Below are 18,490 nucleotides of genomic sequence, written 5' to 3'. Positions count from 1 at the left end.
TGGGATCTCATGCAGTCTAGGCCAATTAGTTACAATAAATGGCACAGAGTGGGAGGGAGGCTCTGGGTGACAACAGTGCTGACTAACATCTCTGCTGGAAAAGCACGGGGATTAGCATAAATCTATCCAGGATCAAATATGCAATGAAATGGCATCAAGGGCATTTGGATAGTTTTGAAATTTTATGTTGAAAGTAGAAAAGCAAGGGAGAGCTTGAGTGAGATTTATTAAGGTCACACTGTTATTTTTTTCATTCAACTCTATTTATAAGGCAGGTGGAACATTCTTTAATGTAACCACCTGTCTTGCTCATACAAAAAGCACTGTCACTTGCATTTACTGAGCGGTATAGGGGTCTAGGGGTTTCGAGAGGGAAATCAGAGACAGAAGTGTGATGTGTGTCTTTCAGATGTTGAAGGAAACCATGAAGCAACTTCAGATTGTTTAAGTAAAAACATATTATTAGCGCATATCTCACATACAGGAAAGATCGCATTCATCCAGATCACAGCATCTGGAGCAAGACGTAAACATTATCAGTGCCACAAAAGCTCCCTTCTGGATAATCAAGCCCCTGACTCACAGGTTGATTAGTTTTGAACTTTATATGTATAAACTCCTACAGAATGGGCTCCTCAGTGTGATTTCCACGTTCACCATTATGCTTATGAGATGTATTCATTTTCTTGCATACAGCAATGATTTGTTCGTTGTCATTATCCTATAGTATCCTTGAAATGAGTATACCACAATTTACTTGGGGTTGTTCCTGTTTGGGCTATTTTAAATAGTGCTGCCATGAATGTTCATGTGTACATCTTTTAGGATGCACAGGTACACATTTCTGTTAGGTACATAGCCAAAAATAAAATTGTTGAGTCATAAGATATGCCTATGTTCAGTTTTATTAAGTCCTGTCCAGCAGTTTTCCAAAACAGCTGTAGCAATTTCGTCTTTGCTGTAAATTGAGAATTCCAGTTCCTTCTCATCCTTGTCAACTCTTGGTATTATCTTTCTCATTTTAGCCATTATAACAAGTATGCGTTCAGTATAAATTTCACCTAAAATTTCTCTGATGAAAAATGTATTTGTGTACCTTTTGATGAGTTTACTGGTGTCTGAATATTTGAGATGGTGGCATTTTATAAAGCTACATGTCAATATAGAGTTCATAGTACCATGAATCTTATCTAGGCTAAATAAGCATAGATTGGGTCAACTCCTTTGAGAAAGTGCTCTGAAGATGTTTCTCAACCCTGATGGTTCTCTCCTGGACTGGTCCAGAGCCTCAAGGTCCTTGTCGACCACGGCCCACAGAATTTTCCTCTGTGTATGTTAAGTGTATGTTATGCAGCACAGAGTAAAAGGGAGCATGAAACCCTCAGACAAACCCTCTACTTTGACTTACAGCAAGTAAGATGCAAGAATTTCCACATCATTTTCTTACTTTGGCTAAATCATTCCTTTAGGGAATTACTCTTTCCTCTATTAATACTTAGTACTTAGACTCTGTACTAATACTAAACAAGATATTCTCACTCACTCCATTCATTCATTCATTCATTCATTCAGTAAACATTCATTATGCACTAATTATGATTCAAGGGTGTCTCTGGATATTGGGGATCCAGAAAGCAAAGTCCATCCATGCCTTCCTGGAGCTTCTGTCCTAATAGTACAACAGACAATGAATAAATACACAAAATAACATAATTTGAAATAATGAAGGACTCTGAAGGAAGCAAATTTGTGAAAGGAACACTGAGGGAGTGGTCCAGGGAGTGGGGAGGGACGTTTTTCACAGGATGGTCAGGGAAGCCTCTCTGCAGAAGTGAACTTGAATTAATACCCAACTGATTAATAATGAAACCAAAAACACCACAGCCAAGTGTTGATGGGTGAAGAGACGCTCAGGAGGAGGCAGCTAGCCCAGGAGTATGAGTGACAGCAAGCAGGTCAGCATGGTTAGAGCCTAACTGTTACGAAAGCAAGGAGGGGGGTACCTAGTTAGGGATATTAAAGAGCACGTCCAGGCGTGCCTGGGTGGCTCAGTAGTTAAGCATCCAGCTCTGAATTTTGGCTTAGGTCACAATCTCACAGTCTGTGAGATGGTGGTGTTAGCACAGAGACTGCTTGGGATTCTCTCTTCCTCTCTCTCTGCCCCCTCTAACTAACTAACTAACTAACTAACTAACTAACTAACTAACTAACTAAGTAACTAAGCAAGCAAGGAAGCAAGCAAGCTTTAAAAAATGTTTAAAGAAGCAAGTGTAGAAAGGTGAGGTTCTATAAGCCAGGAGAAAGAGTTCAGGTTTTATCCTACCTACAATAAGATGACAAAGGAGGGCCTCAGACAGGAGAGTGACAAGTTCAGATACACGTTTTTGTTTTTGTTTTTAGAAAGAGTGTGATCAGGGGAGAGGGGCAGAGGGAGAGAGAGAGAGAATCTTAAGCAGATTGCACACTCAATGTGGAGCCTGACTTGGGGTTCGAGCCCATGACCCTGAGATCATGACCTGAGCTAATCAAGCCTCAGATGCTCAACTTACTGAACCATCCAGTCAACTCTCAGATACTTAGTTTTACAACATGGGTTGTTGAAACAGGCTAATGGGCCACCACCCTCAGTTTGTGTAAATAAAATTTATCGGAACACTGCCAGGCACGTTCCTTCATCTATTGTCTATGTCTGATTCCATGCTTGGTTTCATGGGTTCATTCTACACCACCAGAAAGAATTGAGTAGTTGTGGCAAAAACAATGTGGCCTACAAGCCTGCACTATTTTTTACCAGTCTCTTTAAGAATAAGGTAGCTGACCTCTGTGTAAAAATCACACAGGATGCTCTATGAAGCATGAACGACAGGGAGGGAGTGGAGGTTCAGGCAGGAGATGATGAAGCTGAGATTGGGGCAAATGGGAGTGATGAAATGTGCCTAGATTCTGGAAAACGTGTCACACGACTTATGGAAGAAGAATTACAGAGGAAGGAGAAAAAAAGCAATATTCTGCAGTCACTGGTTAGTTGATACTCTTATAATTTGCTGAGTCCATATTTGAAAGGTTTTATCTTTACATGGTAAAAGCAGTATAATTTAGTGGAAATTTTTATTACTATTATTTTCAAAGCCAAACTTCTCTGATTATAGTCATTGACTCAGCTGCTTCACAAAATGAAACCACATGCCAGCAGGTAAAACACTCATCTTTCCTTTTTAGTGTTACTGTGTCAGTAAGTATTTGTTCTCTAGAATCTTTTCCCAAGACTGTTTCCAATATTCAGTGAAACAAAAAGCTATGAATAGAAGGAGTACCGTCTAAATTTCATTTTGCAAACAAGACTTTTCTCTCATCAATGTTCATGTGGAAGAAAAAAAACTTCCAGGGATCAAGCCCATCTGGGGATCCTTCACAGGGAGTACAACAATGAGGAAGGCTCAAGACAGGAGCCTCCTCAGGGAGGAGAGACTGAATTCAAGTCCGAGACGGTAGTTGTCCTCTTTTACCACAAGACCACAACTCTTGATGAATGGAGGGGTAGAGGCCATTGAGCAGGGATCACCACAGGAATCAAAGGACTTGGCTAAACCACAGAAAGAATGTATGCAGGGGACAGGCATTCCAGTTGGCCATCCCTGAAAAGTTGGGAGGAGGGAGGCCACTGGATGGCTCCCAAAGAATTAAAGAAGGTTTGAAAAGAAGAAAAAAAAAAGAGGGAAAAGGGGATGCCGATGTTAGAGATTTGCAGCTCTACATGTATGTGACCTTAGAAGGGATAAGGAATTTTCTCTGACATACCCTGAGGAATGGAAAACAGGACTTTAGATTAGGTTTTTATAAACTTCTACTCTGTAAAATGTGGACAAGGTCAACATGTTCCAACATTGTTTGGGTGAACTTTTCCCCATCTGGTTCAGGTTAGGGAGGTTATTGGCCAGGAAGTTTCAACCAAGGTGGAAACTCAAAGCCAATTTTATGGGTGTGAACTGCAACTGACAAAGAGCTATTTCAAACAGTCTGGTAGGAATGGGGGAATACCTCCTAAAGGCCTGACACAAAGGACCAGACATAAATATGTCCCCATATTCCATGTGGGAATCAGAGGGCTCAAACAGAGCCACCGAGAAGAAAAATAAATAGCCTCCATAAATGGGCATTTGTTTGTTAGGGGGAATTAGATATGTATATATATACATATAGTCTTAATTTTGCTTCTGACTACATCTTATTATCCTCATTGAAGTGAAGGGTAGCCTGGAATATCTAAATCTAAATAAAGGAGACTTTATTCAGGGTCTTCAATTTGCAATGGGTCCAAATGAGAGCATTCTAATGAATGCAGATGATTTTAAAACTTGGTTACGTATCCTATTGCCCCCAGTCTTGCTGATTTACTTGATTATCTAAACAAATGAAATAAAGCATTTTTTTAAATGAAAGTAATCATTTCACTACTAATCAAGTTATTGGATAGTGCATCCATGGAAAACTTTATTAAAATTTTTTTTGTACTTTACTGATATCTGATTTTAAAAATAAATAATTAAACATATCACTGAGGCTTTGTTGACAAAATGATAAAGACTAAGAGAAACAAAGTGCAATGATGTTATGACTCTAATCGCAATCACTGGTAACGCACAGCACAGGGTTGTGGTAAATCATAAGCCACATCACAATAAAGTGACCAAATCCTCATCAGGAGTGGAGGTCCCCCAAGGAACCCGCTCCATGTATTTTCATTTCTCTGGGGTGAACTTTTTCATTTCCTTTCATTTCCAACTCCATAACTAGACAGAGCAGGTTAGAAAGAATCTACGAAGGATTCCTGTGTTTCTTTGGCAATCTTTTCCCCTCCAATTCTGCTGCTCTTAGGAGCTACCTTGTCGGCAAGCAAAAGGGAGTTTCATAATAAGTGGCTAGCTTGTCATCTTGGCCTTTGATAGTCTGTTTAAAGCCAACAGTCAACTTAAAATTCACTAAGAACATTGGATCACAGATTACTCAATTCTTTTTGACACTTAAAAAGTCTATGGCTTCCCACCCAAGAAGGTTGGCTGCACTTCCATTCATTGAATATTATTAGACTGTTTCTCAAATGTTCATTGAAATCTCAAAATCAGATTTCACTCTTCAAGGTAATTTCATACTTTAGAGTCAATTAAAAATGACTAAGTCAAATTTCTTTAGGAAAAATGTTCAATAGCATAGGCATAAGACTGAGCATTGAACTTTATAGGTGGTTATCTCATTACTGAACAAATCTTGCCTTTGAGTGCACAAAAGTCATTTTCTTTTTTTAATGTTAGGCTCCATGGAGACACAATTAGTCTTTCTTTATGGAATCTTCAGTCTGTGGGTGCTATGAGAGCAAAGTTTTTGGAGAGGGGGATAAAATCACCTTTGTTTATACAGATGTAACATGCTTAAAGGATGGAATTTCATCACACTGCTATGAAATCAAGATGAAATGCACATCAATGAATGACTGCACCTTTAAAGTGATACACCAAGGACACACAATTTTGTGTAAATAAATCCTAGTGATACAAAAGTATAACAGAATATGCCAGTGACAAGAAACACAGCAAAATACCAGAAAAATGATATGCTCCATCTTTATTTCTGAGATTATCTTTAAATCTGGTCATTAATCATTGGAAAACTATATACTAAATTGAAGTTCGGTGATAACAGAAAATGATGTCTTTGAGATCGTGGCAGGGATATAATTTCTCCCCTATTGCACTGGGAATTTTACTGAGAAAATCCTCTTGAAAACAAAAAAAAGTACAAGATGAAGAATTCACTGTTATTTTCTTCCTGAGATAGTATCTCACTAGAAAGTATAAGACATAAGTGACTGAATAGCATAGCCATATGATTTAATGACAAGCCTTGTCAACAGAAAGGATCAACAAATACCTATTCCCAGAGTGACAGTAAATTCAGAGGAATAAAATTATATACTTTAATTTTGTTTAAATGATGAATCAGAGAGAACATTTAGGAACACCTTTCCCCTAAAAGCTATATATCTTGAAGGAAAAAGTGTGTATATGTGTCACAAATCAAAATCTACTATAGGTTTTCAGCTGCTGTTTCAGCTTGGAAAAATCCAGGTGGGGAATCTACAAAATCCAGGTGGCAATATGGCCATTGCCAATGGTAAAAGCTTGTTAAAATACATTATCATTTACTTATAGTGGGAAAACATCTACTAAACAACTATCTCTATATACCATGGAAGATCTTTTAATATTTCATAATGTCTTGTGCCCCCAAATCACATGCTCCGCCCATAAGATTTAAACATGAATATGAACCATTCAAACGATTTTCCTATCTTTTTAACTGAGAGTAATCTGAGTTGCCAGGCAAGAGGGAAAAATCTTTATCATCAACATGTAAGACTGGATTAACAGGATTTTTATAGCTGAATACGCATGTTCCTTACCAAGTCTCTCTTTCTCAATCTCCTACCCATGTAATGAATTCCATGGATGTATCACCACTTTCTCCATGAACACTAGAAAAGGGTAGAATCTGCTTAGGAAAAAAAAAAAAAAACCTGGAAGATATGCCCTTCATATAAAAAAGCTTTGGTCAACTGCCGGCAGGTAATGACATACAGAAGTGGATGAGGAAGTAAACTGGTTACCTATTGCTGAGTAACAACTGACACCAAAACAGAGTGGCTTAAAACAGCAACATTTATTATATCATCTTTTTTTTTAAGTTTATTTATTTATTTTTGAGAGAGAGAGAGAGTGTGTGTGTGGATGTGCGTGGTGGGGCTGGGGAGAGGGGCAGAAAGAGAATCCCAAGCAGGCTCTGTGCTGTCAATGCAGAGCCTGATGCAGGGCTCAAAGCCATGAATCCTGAGACCACGACCTGAGCTGAAATCAAGAGTCGAACACTTAACTGAGTGAGCCACACAGGCACGTCTATATCATCTTTTCTGTAGGTCAGAAATCTCAGTGTGTCTCAGCTGTGTCCCCTAACTCTGGTTCTCTCAAAGGCTGCAATCACCTGAAGGCTCAGCTGGGAAGGATGGACTTCCAAGCTCACTCATATGGTTTTGGCAGAATTCAGTGCCCTGTAGTTTGTTTGACTAATGCCTCAGTCTCTCACAAGCTTTTGGAAGGAGGCCTCCCTCTGGTCCTTGACATTGGTCCTCCATAGAACATTTCACAATATAGGTAAGTGGCTTCTTTCTGAGGAAGTGAGAGGGCTTCAGAGGGGAGGGCCAACAAGACAGGGAGAGTACTAGCAAGATGGAAGTCACAGGCTTTGTAACTTCATCAGAAATTGCATTTTGTGACTTTTGTTGTATTCTTTTCATTAGAAGCCAGTTACAAGGCCGGATCATACTTAAAGTGAAGAGTTTATACAAGGGTGTGAACATGGGGCACAGAATTCATTGGAAGCTGTGTCAGAAACTGTCTATCAAAGCAAAGATGGAAACCAAAGCACAAGGAATAGGTTCTGAGTGCTCAGGGGAAAAGGCTGGCTTCTTACAAATCATGATATCATCTCATCATTAATAAAATGGTGGTGATATCAGTTCTCTCTGCCATGAAGGAATGCCATTAGGTAAGAGATATATGATTTTAAAAAGTAAAGCATCCTTATATCAAGCACAGAATCACCACTATTGCTGCCATTGAGCTAAATGTTGTCAAATATAAATGCATGTTGTAAGTTTGTGCCCTATGAAAAGATACAATAAAGTCTTAATACCAGCATCTATGTGACGTTATTTTGGAAATAAGGTCTTTGTAGATATAATCAAGCTGAGACGGGGTGGGAGGCATTACTCCAATATGACTAATGTTCTTATAAAAAGAGGAATGAAGACACAGAGACTCAGAGGAAAAGGCCATGTGATGAAGGAGACAGAGACTGGAGAGATGTGTCTACAATGAAGATTGCCAGCACCGGCGAAATTATGAGAAAACATGGCACAGACACTCTTCTAGAGCCTTCAGAGGCAACATGGCCCTCCCAACACCTTCATTTCAGACTTCCAGACTCCAGATTGTGAGAGAATACATTTTCCTTGTTGTAAGTAGTCCAGTTTGCACTACTAAACTATGGCAGTCCAAGGAAATGAGTATAACGTATATGTCACGAAGAGAAATACTAATCTTCTTGGCTGCTCTTTTGCATTTCCCATAAATATCTTTATTCCAGTTTCAAGGAGAGTGATCAGTAATGGGTAATAATATTGAAGTTATTAAAATGAGAAGGAGACTGTAGGCACCAACAATGCTTAGACTAAGGGCTAATACATATCACTTTTTCCTTTAAATGGAAAACTAAGTTGGGGCACCTGGTGGGCGTAGTAGGTTAAGCATACCACTCGTGATCTCGGCTCAGGTCATGATCTCGTGGTTCGTGAGATCAAGCCCAGCATCGGGCTCTGCGCTGACAGCAGGGAGGCTGCTTGGGATTCTGTTTTTCCCTCTCGCTCTGCCCCTTCCCTTCTCGTGCTCTCTCTCACTCGCGCGCACACGCACGCAAAATAAATAAATAAACATAAAAAAAAACAAAGCTTAAATACTAAAAATCAAGTAAAATATAGAGGTATTTGTCATATCACCCATGTTTAAGTCTGAGGCTAGTTTTGGTAATAATGCCTCAATAATTACTTAGTTGCCTAATAGACAGTGGTGAGTGGACTATAACATTGTACATAAAGTCATTGTAAATATGAAAAAATATATATGTAAAGTGCTCAGAAATAATTAGCAAAATGTTAAAAATGGTTATACTTGAAAGACAGGCCTATAGTGATATTATAGCGTAATCTTTGGACTTTTTTTTTGAGTATTTATTAATAATATCAGGGAAAACATAAAATAATTGTTATTCATGTATTTACCATTAAAATGCAGCTAATTTAAAATCACTTGTCTCCTGTATATGTTATAAAAACAAGACATTGAATAATGAATAAGACTTAGAGAGAGATCTTAAATATTAAAAAATTTGAAGCTTTCTTTGAATCTGTGAAAATGAATTCATATCCTTGTATTTTTATTTTTTCACACTCTCCTTGGGTGGTTTTGCCCAGGCAGTCAAAAAATAAATAAATAAAAATAAAAATGAAAATGAAAAAGTAGCAAATGATCACCTTGCTATTTGAATGTCATGATTAAAATTATTGTACCCGGGGCACCTGGGTGGCGCAGTCGGTTAAGCGTCCGACTTCAGCCAGGTCACGATCTCGTGGTCTGTGAGTTCGAGCCCCGCGTCAGGCTCTGGGCTGATGGCTCGGAGCCTGGAGCCTGCTTCCGATTCTGTGTCTCCCTCTCTCTGCCCCTCCCCCATTCATGCTCTGTCTCTCTTCTGTCCCAAAAATGAATAAACGTTGAAAAAAAAATTAAAAAAAAAATTATTGTACCCAAGGGCACACATCCTTGTATGTATACTATTAAGTTACTTAAAGCTGATTAACTCTGGAAACAATGAGACTGAAAGATGAAGGGATGATTTAACAGCCAAAGTAGCAGTAAATTAAAAAAAAAAAAGCATTTAATAATATTTTTGCTCTTAGAAAAGTAAACAGGTGTGTTTTCTTGCAACAGAGTTGCCATAGTAAATACATGGGCAGAATTTCATCAGAATACTTCCAGCTGTGTTAAGACCATCTGTTCATCCTTTTTAATTTTAATTAGTGCTAGAGACTCCCTTTATTTCATTAATCTCATCTGCAAATTATTGTTTGCATTTTGCCTCCTTTATGGATAAAGAAGCAGGTCTAAACAAAGTAGAAATTCTAACAATTCATTTCTTTTCTACTTTTACTTTAATCAGCTATTCTAGAAGTCAATGAAGTTGTTGCTTTTAATAATAATAGCAATTTTCCATAAACTGTATGAAAGCAGCATCATGTTATAAAAGCAATTCCAGGAATTATTCGGCATATGTTTAACAGATGATGAGATTTTTAACCACAGATATTCTATGACTTTTTTCCCCCTTCTTTCTAAAGACTCAGTGGTAAGGGTCACCCACTGTGAAGTAATTTCCACAATATCCTAATTATATTTAAGGGCTTTCAGGCATACTTTATTTCCATAATTACATATTTATTTATCTTGTAACCTATTTATACTCAAATGAGAAATAAAAATGAAAAATTAGAATCTGTTTCAATAAAACAAGTAAATATACTTTCAGTGTGTAGGTAAACTTGACCTTTTATTTACATGTTAACTATTGTACTCAGATTCAACTAGAAAAGAGAAAAGACTTGTTTGTACATTCACCTTTCACCTAAATATATATTTATCGAGAACAGGGCTTCTCTTGGGGCACCTGGGTGGCTCAGTTGGTTGAGCAACCAACTTCGGCTCAGGTCATGATCTACTGGTTAGTGGGTTCAGGCCCTGCATCTGGCTCTGTGCTGACAGCCCAGAGCCTGGAGCCTGTTTTGGATTCTGTATCTCCCTCTGTCTCTCTGCCCTTCCCTAGCTCCTGCTCTGTCTTTCTGTCTTAAAAGAAAAAAAAGAAAAAAAAAAAAAAAAGGAACAGTGCTTCTGAAACTTCAATGTGAATAGGGACCACCTAGGTGTCTACAGAATGTGGGTTCAAAATCAATAGGTCTGAGTGGATCTTTAGTATCTGCATTTCTTAAATGTTTATTTATTTATTTTTGAGAGAGTGAGAGCAGGGGAAGGGGAAGAGAGAGACCAGAGAGAGAATCCCAAGCAGGCTCCACGCTGTCAGCATGGAGACCAACTGGGGCTCGATCCCAGGATCAAGTGAGATCATGACCTGAGCCAAAACCAAGAGTCAGAGGCTTAACCAACTGAGCCACCTAGGTGCTCCTAGAATCCGAATTTCGAATGCACTCTCAGGTGATGGTCAGGCCGCTGGTCTGAGAAGACAAGTTGCAGACAGAGTAATTATGGTTGATATTAAAAAAAAAAAAGTAAACACCTGTAGTCCCATGAAGTTTACACTAAGTAGTATTAAATTCAACAGCTCATTTTATCTAAAAATTGGCACTTAAAATCACTCAATATAAAAGTGGCAGTTATTTTTAAATCAATTCCAGAAGGCCTCTCATGTCCTAGCAGTCATGTAAAATCATAAAATATGCACTGGAGAGAAAAAAAAAAGTATCAATTCTTCATAAAACGTGCAACAAAGTTTTTTTTAACTTGCATACTAAAATTCTACGTTAAAGAAAGGAACAAAGACACACTGACATAATTTCTCTCCCACTTAAATGTATTTGTGTCCCTTCATCTCTCCTCTTTTTTTACTAAAATTATTATTTATGTTTCCTGTCTTCATTCTCGATTAGTCTTGCCAGTAATTTGTCTATTTTATTGGCATTTTAAAAGAACGACATCTTGCTTTGTTATCATCTACTTTGGCTGTTTTCTGTTCATTTCCTTCTGCTTTATCTTTTATTTCATTTCTTCTACTTTATGTTTAGTTGAATTTGTTTTTGCCCTAGATTCTAAAGTGGACTACTGAGCTCACTTACTTTTAAGTCCTTAATATTTTCTACTACTTTCATGAATTGCTGTTTTTTTTTTTGTTTGTTTGTTTTTTGTTTTTTTTTCAACGTTTATTTATTTTTGGGACAGAGAGAGACAGAGCATGAACGGGGGAGGGGCAGAGAGAGAGGGAGACACAGAATCGGAAACAGGCTCCAGGCTCTGAGCCATCAGCCCAGAGCCCGACGCGGGGCTCGAACTCACGGACCGCGAGATCGTGACCTGGCTGAAGTTGGACGCTTAACCGACTGCGCCACCCAGGCGCCCCATGAATTGCTGTTTTTAAAAACTTAATACTTAATTATGTATTTTGGATGAATAATAAGTGTTTTATAGCTACACTTTTTAAATTTGACAATTTCTGTTCTAAAATGCTCTTTAATGAAAAAGTCATCTAAATAAGTACCTTAAATCACTAATCATTTGTTCTGCCTAGATATGTACATACATACATATTTATTGGCTAGTCTTTTAAAATGAATATGCACTTTTATTGCACTATGATCAAAGAAGGCATTCTGTATGCTTCTACCTACAGGAAATTAAAAAATGATATCTGCATTTGTGGCTTATTATGTATGTAATTTTTATAAATATCTGAAATACATATTATGGACAGATAATTATCCTAATCCTTTAGGAAGCTTAAATGGAATTTATACTTTTTCTTAGACATAAATTGAGAAGACATAATTGAAATAGAAAGACCAACCAGGACAAAATACATTAGGAACACTGGACAGAAAATTACCCTCAAGGCAGGATCCCAAATAAATAATCTTTATAGGTGATTTTTATCAACCTTCAACAAGCACATTTTCCTATGTTATTCAAGGTGCTCACATAAGAAAAACACAGGTAACTTGATAGGCAAAACCACTATTAGATCAAATTACAATCCCTTAAGAAAGTAGGTACTCGGGGTGCCTGGGTGGGTCAGTCTGTTAAGCGTCCGACTTCGGCTCAGGTCACGATCTCACAGTTCCTGGCTTCAAGCTCTGTGTCGGGCTCTGTGCTGACAGCTCAGAGCCTGGAGCCTGTTTCAGATTCTGTGTCTCCCTCTCTCTCTGCCCCTCCCTTGTTCACGCCCTGTCTCTGTCTTAAAAATAAATAAACATTAAAAAAAATTAAAAAAAAAGGAAACTAGGTACTTAAAGCCAAAATAAAATACTGCTACACAAAGTTATATTAAAGAAGTAATAGGTACAACTATGTGTGGTTACCCCAGCAATACAAATATCATTCAATTTTAACAACTCTAAGCAAACATCACATTAGCACTTTTAAGTAGAAATAACATGTGAGCATTTCAATAGATTGGTAAAAAAAAAAATGCATTTTTAAGCTTTTATTTTAAGTCCAGTTAGTTAACATACAGTGCTGTATTACTTGTATGTGTACAATATAGCGATTGAACAATTCCATACAGTTCCCTGTCCTCATCAAGACAAATGCACTCCTTAACCTCCATCACCTAATTGACCCATGCCCCCAGTTTCTGGTAACCATCAGTTTGTTCTCTATAGTTAAGAGTCTGTTTCTTGGTTTGTCTGTGTGTCTGTCTTTCTGTCTCTTTCTCTCTGTAAAAAGGCATTTAACAAAATCCAGTAACTATTGACAAAAATGCTTATTAATCTAGGAATATCAAGAAATTTATTCAACTAATGATAAGGAATAGTTATCAGAACCCGAAAAAGAGATAATATAACAGTGCAGAAACAAAAACCAAACCAAAACAAAACAAAAAAACCCACAACAACACAGCACTCTATTAACATTAAAAGGAAAAAAAAAAAAAAGACTGGAAGATAATACTACCATCAGTGTTACTCACCATTATTCTAGAGGGTTCAGTCAATAAAATTTAAAAACAATAAGAAATAAGAAATTCATATGTTAGAAAAGAAGATGAAATTTATCATTAACCTATAAGTATATAACTCTCTTATTTGACTCTCCAAAAGAATAAACTAAAAGACTGTTAGAACTAACTCTTCCTAGAAAGTAGTTGGATATACCATGGAAGTCTCTAAAGTCATTACCCTTTCAAAGCTTGACATTAAATAGTTACAAAATGCTTCAGGGGGTGCCTTGGTGGCTTAGCTGGTTAAGCGCCAGACTCTGGCTAAGATCATGATCTCACGGTTCATGGGTTCGAGCCTCACGTCAGGCTCTGTGCTGATTGCTCTGTGCTGATAGCTCAGAGCCCGGAGCCTGCTTTGGTTTCTGTATTTCCCTCTCACCCCTCCCCTGTTCATGCTCTGTCTCTCTCTCAAAAATAAATAAACATTTAAAAAAATTTTTTTAATGCTCTAGTAAAGTATCTCGGGAAACACAAAAAAGGAAATCAAACAGAAATAAAGTTAGCAACTAGTATGAAAATATGAATAAAATTAATTTAGGGTCATACCTAACAATACAAGAAACACCAAGATACATGCTGTGTTCCTGGTTGAGAAAACACGTAATTATTAAATTCATTTTTCCTCATATTAATCTGTAAATCCACTGTAATCCCACTAAAATCCCTCAAGATTTTCCATACCTGATACCTGACCAACTCCCTCCAAAATCTTATAGGGAGAAATCTGCACATGTGACAAGATAATCTTGATAAAAAGCATTACCTTTCACTTTAAACCATACTATGACATGGCAATTATACAAATATAAAGTATTGGCCCCCAAATACACATAGATTAATAATGAAGTTAGAAAATAAGTTATATAAATTATGGGAATTTATGTATGAGAAACTGTTGCCATATGCCAGCAGTGGGAGGATGAGAGAATGAACTTTTAATTAAATAATGTGAGTCAAGTTGTTTCCTGTGCCCATCCCTCCGAAAAGCAGCGCCTGGAACACAGGCTGGCATCAGGGAATTTACTTGGGAAGTAACGCCAGGAAACCAATGTGAGGAAAACAGCATCCATCACTAGAGAGGGAAAATCAGTATGAGGTGTATTCTTCAGTCAGACAATACAGTGGGCAACTCAGGACCATTTGCACCATGACCCTCCAAAGAAGGAACCATACATAATGTTCTTAAGAATTGTCTGATGGAGTAATAGAAGAGAGGGACATTCCTTCATCAATTCTTGTGCAAGCAGAGATTCCCTGCCAGTGCCCTATGGTGGTGGCAGAGATACCCTGGGACAGAAAATTAGACAGAAACAGTACAGTCAAGGTAAGCTGTATCTTATTTTGCTTTCATCTGGTTGCTGGAACAAAAGGTGGGTTGGGAGGAGATAAAGCAGAGCCCAAGAATGTCCAACAGCAGAAAACAAAAGATTCATAGGTAAAACAAAAACAAAAACAACAGCAACGACAACAACAAAAGCAATTAGATGGGAAGATATATTTATGATTGACTTCACTCCTACCATTCTGGATCTCTGCAAACACAGTTAGGGAAACCAACAATTTATTCCTGAAGAAGTCACAAAAAACTCAAGGTTAGCTCTGTTGAATGTAAGACCTTGAAAACGTTTAGTTAGGGTTTTGATGGTATCTCTCCTTGCAGATGTATCATTTTGTCACCTGCATTTATAAGACTTTATGTCATTCTCTAGCATATTACTTTTAATTTCGCAGTCATCTTGATGTAGCTGAATTTCATTCATGGGCAATGTTGATTTAAGCAAATGATTGTTTCCAGGTCATTGCAGTAATTTAAAGTAAAAACAGAAACAATAAAATGAACAAGTTAAGAATAGAAATGTCTCTAGTTTTCTAATAAGTAATTTATCTTTAATATTAAAGTGTATGTTTATATTATTTATCCTAAAGTGTATTTAATTATGACTTATAACTTTCTGACATTCAAGAGTATTTGAATTATCCACAATATCTGACACTCAACAGTATTTGGATTATCTGCAATATCTGTCATCTTACTCATACTTTGGGGAAAACAATTACTTTAAATTTCCAATATACACACTATTGGCAATAAAAAAATATAGAGTGATTTAACCCCTTTACAAAGTTCAACACTATAAGAAAATTCAGTTTCCTCATGTCGATCAAGTATCTCCTTGGGAAACTTTAAATATGGAATTAATTTACATAGGGCAAAAAATCTAAGGAATAATCAATATTTAAGAAAAAAGTGTCAATTTCGAACACAAACTTAACAGAGCCAATGGACAGATAAGGATCCTAATAGACAGGTGAGCTCTCTCCCTCGTAACTCCCATTGGTATTTTTCCCCTTACATATCAGTATCGGTTTCTGTATAAATCACAAAAGTCACATTTACCCAATTTGCTAGAAAAAGAAAAAGGTGTGATATCTTTGAAAGCTTGATTACTTACATATTTGGCAGGATAAATTTTCAAAAAATGTATGCAGTCAATTCTACAAGTCTGTGTGTTCTGTACTATGATACTCTTGCATTATTTAATGTTCTCCAGAGATGTTTTATTTTAAATTAAAGATATATGTACCGTTTTTGTAGTAACCCAGTGTTGATTTCACTAAAAATATTGGAAATGCATTTACCTTTGTTCAAGAGTATTAAAATAACTTTCTTCTTTAAATACATTAATTTTAATTGCTTCAAAATGGTTCATGGAATTCAAAATACGAATTCAGGAAAAGAAGCCCCTTCATAAAATATATCCCCTTTCTTTATTTTCCTAGAATAGTCTGTCATTGAGTGTAGTTTTTTCACTCAAGAGGAAATTGAAAACATTTATATATAATGTTAATTTATAAGCAAGAGGAAACAAGCTACGTAAACCTTGAGTAACTGATGGATCCTGATCTTATTTTATAGAACCCTTCTAAGTGTGTTTTCAATTATGCTCGTTCACAGTCCTCAACTGTTCATTTTAATATTTGCTGTTAATAATTTGAAAGTATGGTAACACCTTATGATGGGAATCTTGAATCTTGTTTTCAACCAGGCAAGTGAGTTATATCTCTTCTCTGTTCAATAAAGAAAAATGACTCAGATCCAAAGTAGGCCTGACACTAGAAGGTACTTTGGTGACACTATTTACTTTTAACACTTCACCGTTGAATGAACCCAAAATCACAGTTCGGAAATACACTGTGTAGTTGTTCCAATAAAGAACAAACACCTAAGAACATAAATTTGTTTCTGAATTTCCTGTTTTCCTTTTAGGACAAATCATGCTCAGCTGCGCAAACAAAGTAATTGACGACAGAATTTCAGTTAAAAGAAGGAATGTTTTCAGAATTATGAAAACCTCTTGAGAGGGAAATGTCTGAGAGCCACAGAAGAAGTATATATTCAACAGTCATGGAGCAAAAGGAACTCCAATATAAAAATGTCATTTTCTAAGAATAATGGCGTCTAAGTCTACTTTAAAATCAAGAAAATAAGAAAGGTTAGTACCAAGAGGGTGTCAACCAGATGTTCTCAATCTCTATAAGGGAAGAACGTCCGTCTGTAAGTTAGATACGAGGCAGAGCAGTGACACAGTGAAAGTTGGTAAGTCTTGGAAAGGCTAAGAAGTAAGGATGTGAACGGCATTTTCAAGATTAATTAAACTTCACCTATTGAAGAATCTTTAGCTTGGAAGAACAGTAGGCTAGATTGATTACGTATACGCCTTATAGCCTTATTGCTTTCTTCTCTTATAGAATGCTTACTTGAATAACATAGTAATATGCTAAATTTGGCAAAGGACATTATTCCCTTGATTGTAAAATAACTTTCTCACTCAGCCTGTGTATCTGACTTCAGTCTACTCTGTCAATAAATGGGCAGGATGCCCCTCAGTAGAACATATAGAATGATTTCCTCTGGAGTCAGAAAACTGTAAACTCAGCCTCACCTTTTCCCTGACATGTATGGCCAGGGTAGAACACTTAACCCTGAAGACGCATTCTGAGGATCAGCGGCACAAATGTAGTAATGATTCAAGCATAGTGCTGGCAAGGGGGAGGGGTTTCTATCACTGGTTTATAATTCGGCTTTCCGCAAAGACTGGATTTCAGGAAAGCGAGAGTATCTTCCACTAAAGTGTCGAGTCTAGTGGACAGGCACGCCATAAGTATGTATTGAACTCATATTACAGATTTGGCATCTTTATGAAGACATTGGTAAAAATGCATGTCATCAGATGTCTGCCAAAAATACTTATGAAAAGTAGATTTTGAGAAAAGAAATTCATATGCACGCAGTGAATTAGGTACTTATAAAAAGGAATAATTTAATGGCACTTCAAAAAAAGTCTTCGGTAAATGAATACCAGAGGAAAGCAGCAAAAATCCCCAGTGATGGTAGAGTCCAAAGCCATTGCTGCTAGAATTCCCTAAAGGGTAACACAAGGAAATTGAATAAATTGAGTGCAGTGTCATTTGAGACATTTGGAGTATTTGTTGTCTTTCCTGAGGGGTGAAGTAAAGTAAATGTGATTCTCATCCAGCAGATAACTGTCAGAAACAGGCTCTAAAACAGACCATGGAGGAAAGGCAAAGGAAGAGGAGGGGAGGGGAGGGGAGGGGAGAGGAGGGGAGGGGAGGGGAGGGGAGGGGAGGGGAGGGGAGGGGAGGGGAGGAGAAGGGAAGGGAAGGGAAGGGAAGGGAAGGGAAGGGAAGGGAAGGGAAGGGAAGGGAAGGGAAGGAAAAAAGAAAACAAAGGAAATGGAAAAGAGATACACTTAATATTAAAATTTTTAAAGAAAAGTAAAACAAAAAATATGGCATTCTTATGCATAGTTAGTACTTTGTGTTTAAAACAGGATATTTTATGTATACATAGAGAAGCACCTATTAGGATGTCATCTAAGTAAGGAAAAACTTGTAAATAAAGACTTCTTCATAAAATAAATTTAAGGTAGTTTCCCTCACACATTCAAAATAATTATAATGCTTTCTGCTAAACGAGTGATAAAAGTGTTGCTTGATATTTGTTCTCCAACATTCTTTATTAGTAATATTTCTGCCTAATATTAAGCTATGCTAGCTAATGTCAAAATTAACAGGAAGTGGACAT

General features: G+C 37.1%; 1 protein-coding gene across 1 annotated transcript in view; it reads right to left on the bottom strand.

Moving 5' to 3' along the window:
* The window catches only part of GPC6 (glypican 6), a 1,113,953-nt gene that overhangs the window by 646,805 nt on the left and 448,658 nt on the right, over window positions 1–18,490 (bottom strand). The gene's annotated exons all lie outside the window — the stretch shown is intronic.

The sequence above is a fragment of the Lynx rufus genome, unplaced genomic scaffold, assembly GCF_022079265.1.
Source record: "Lynx rufus isolate CCGP_SWC_20201006 ecotype Redwood Valley unplaced genomic scaffold, mLynRuf1.p SCAF_1, whole genome shotgun sequence".
In the NCBI taxonomy this organism is placed as follows: domain Eukaryota; kingdom Metazoa; phylum Chordata; class Mammalia; order Carnivora; family Felidae; genus Lynx; species Lynx rufus.
Note: the sequence above shows the minus strand (reverse complement) of the source record. Positions and strands in the feature narration are given on the sequence as shown.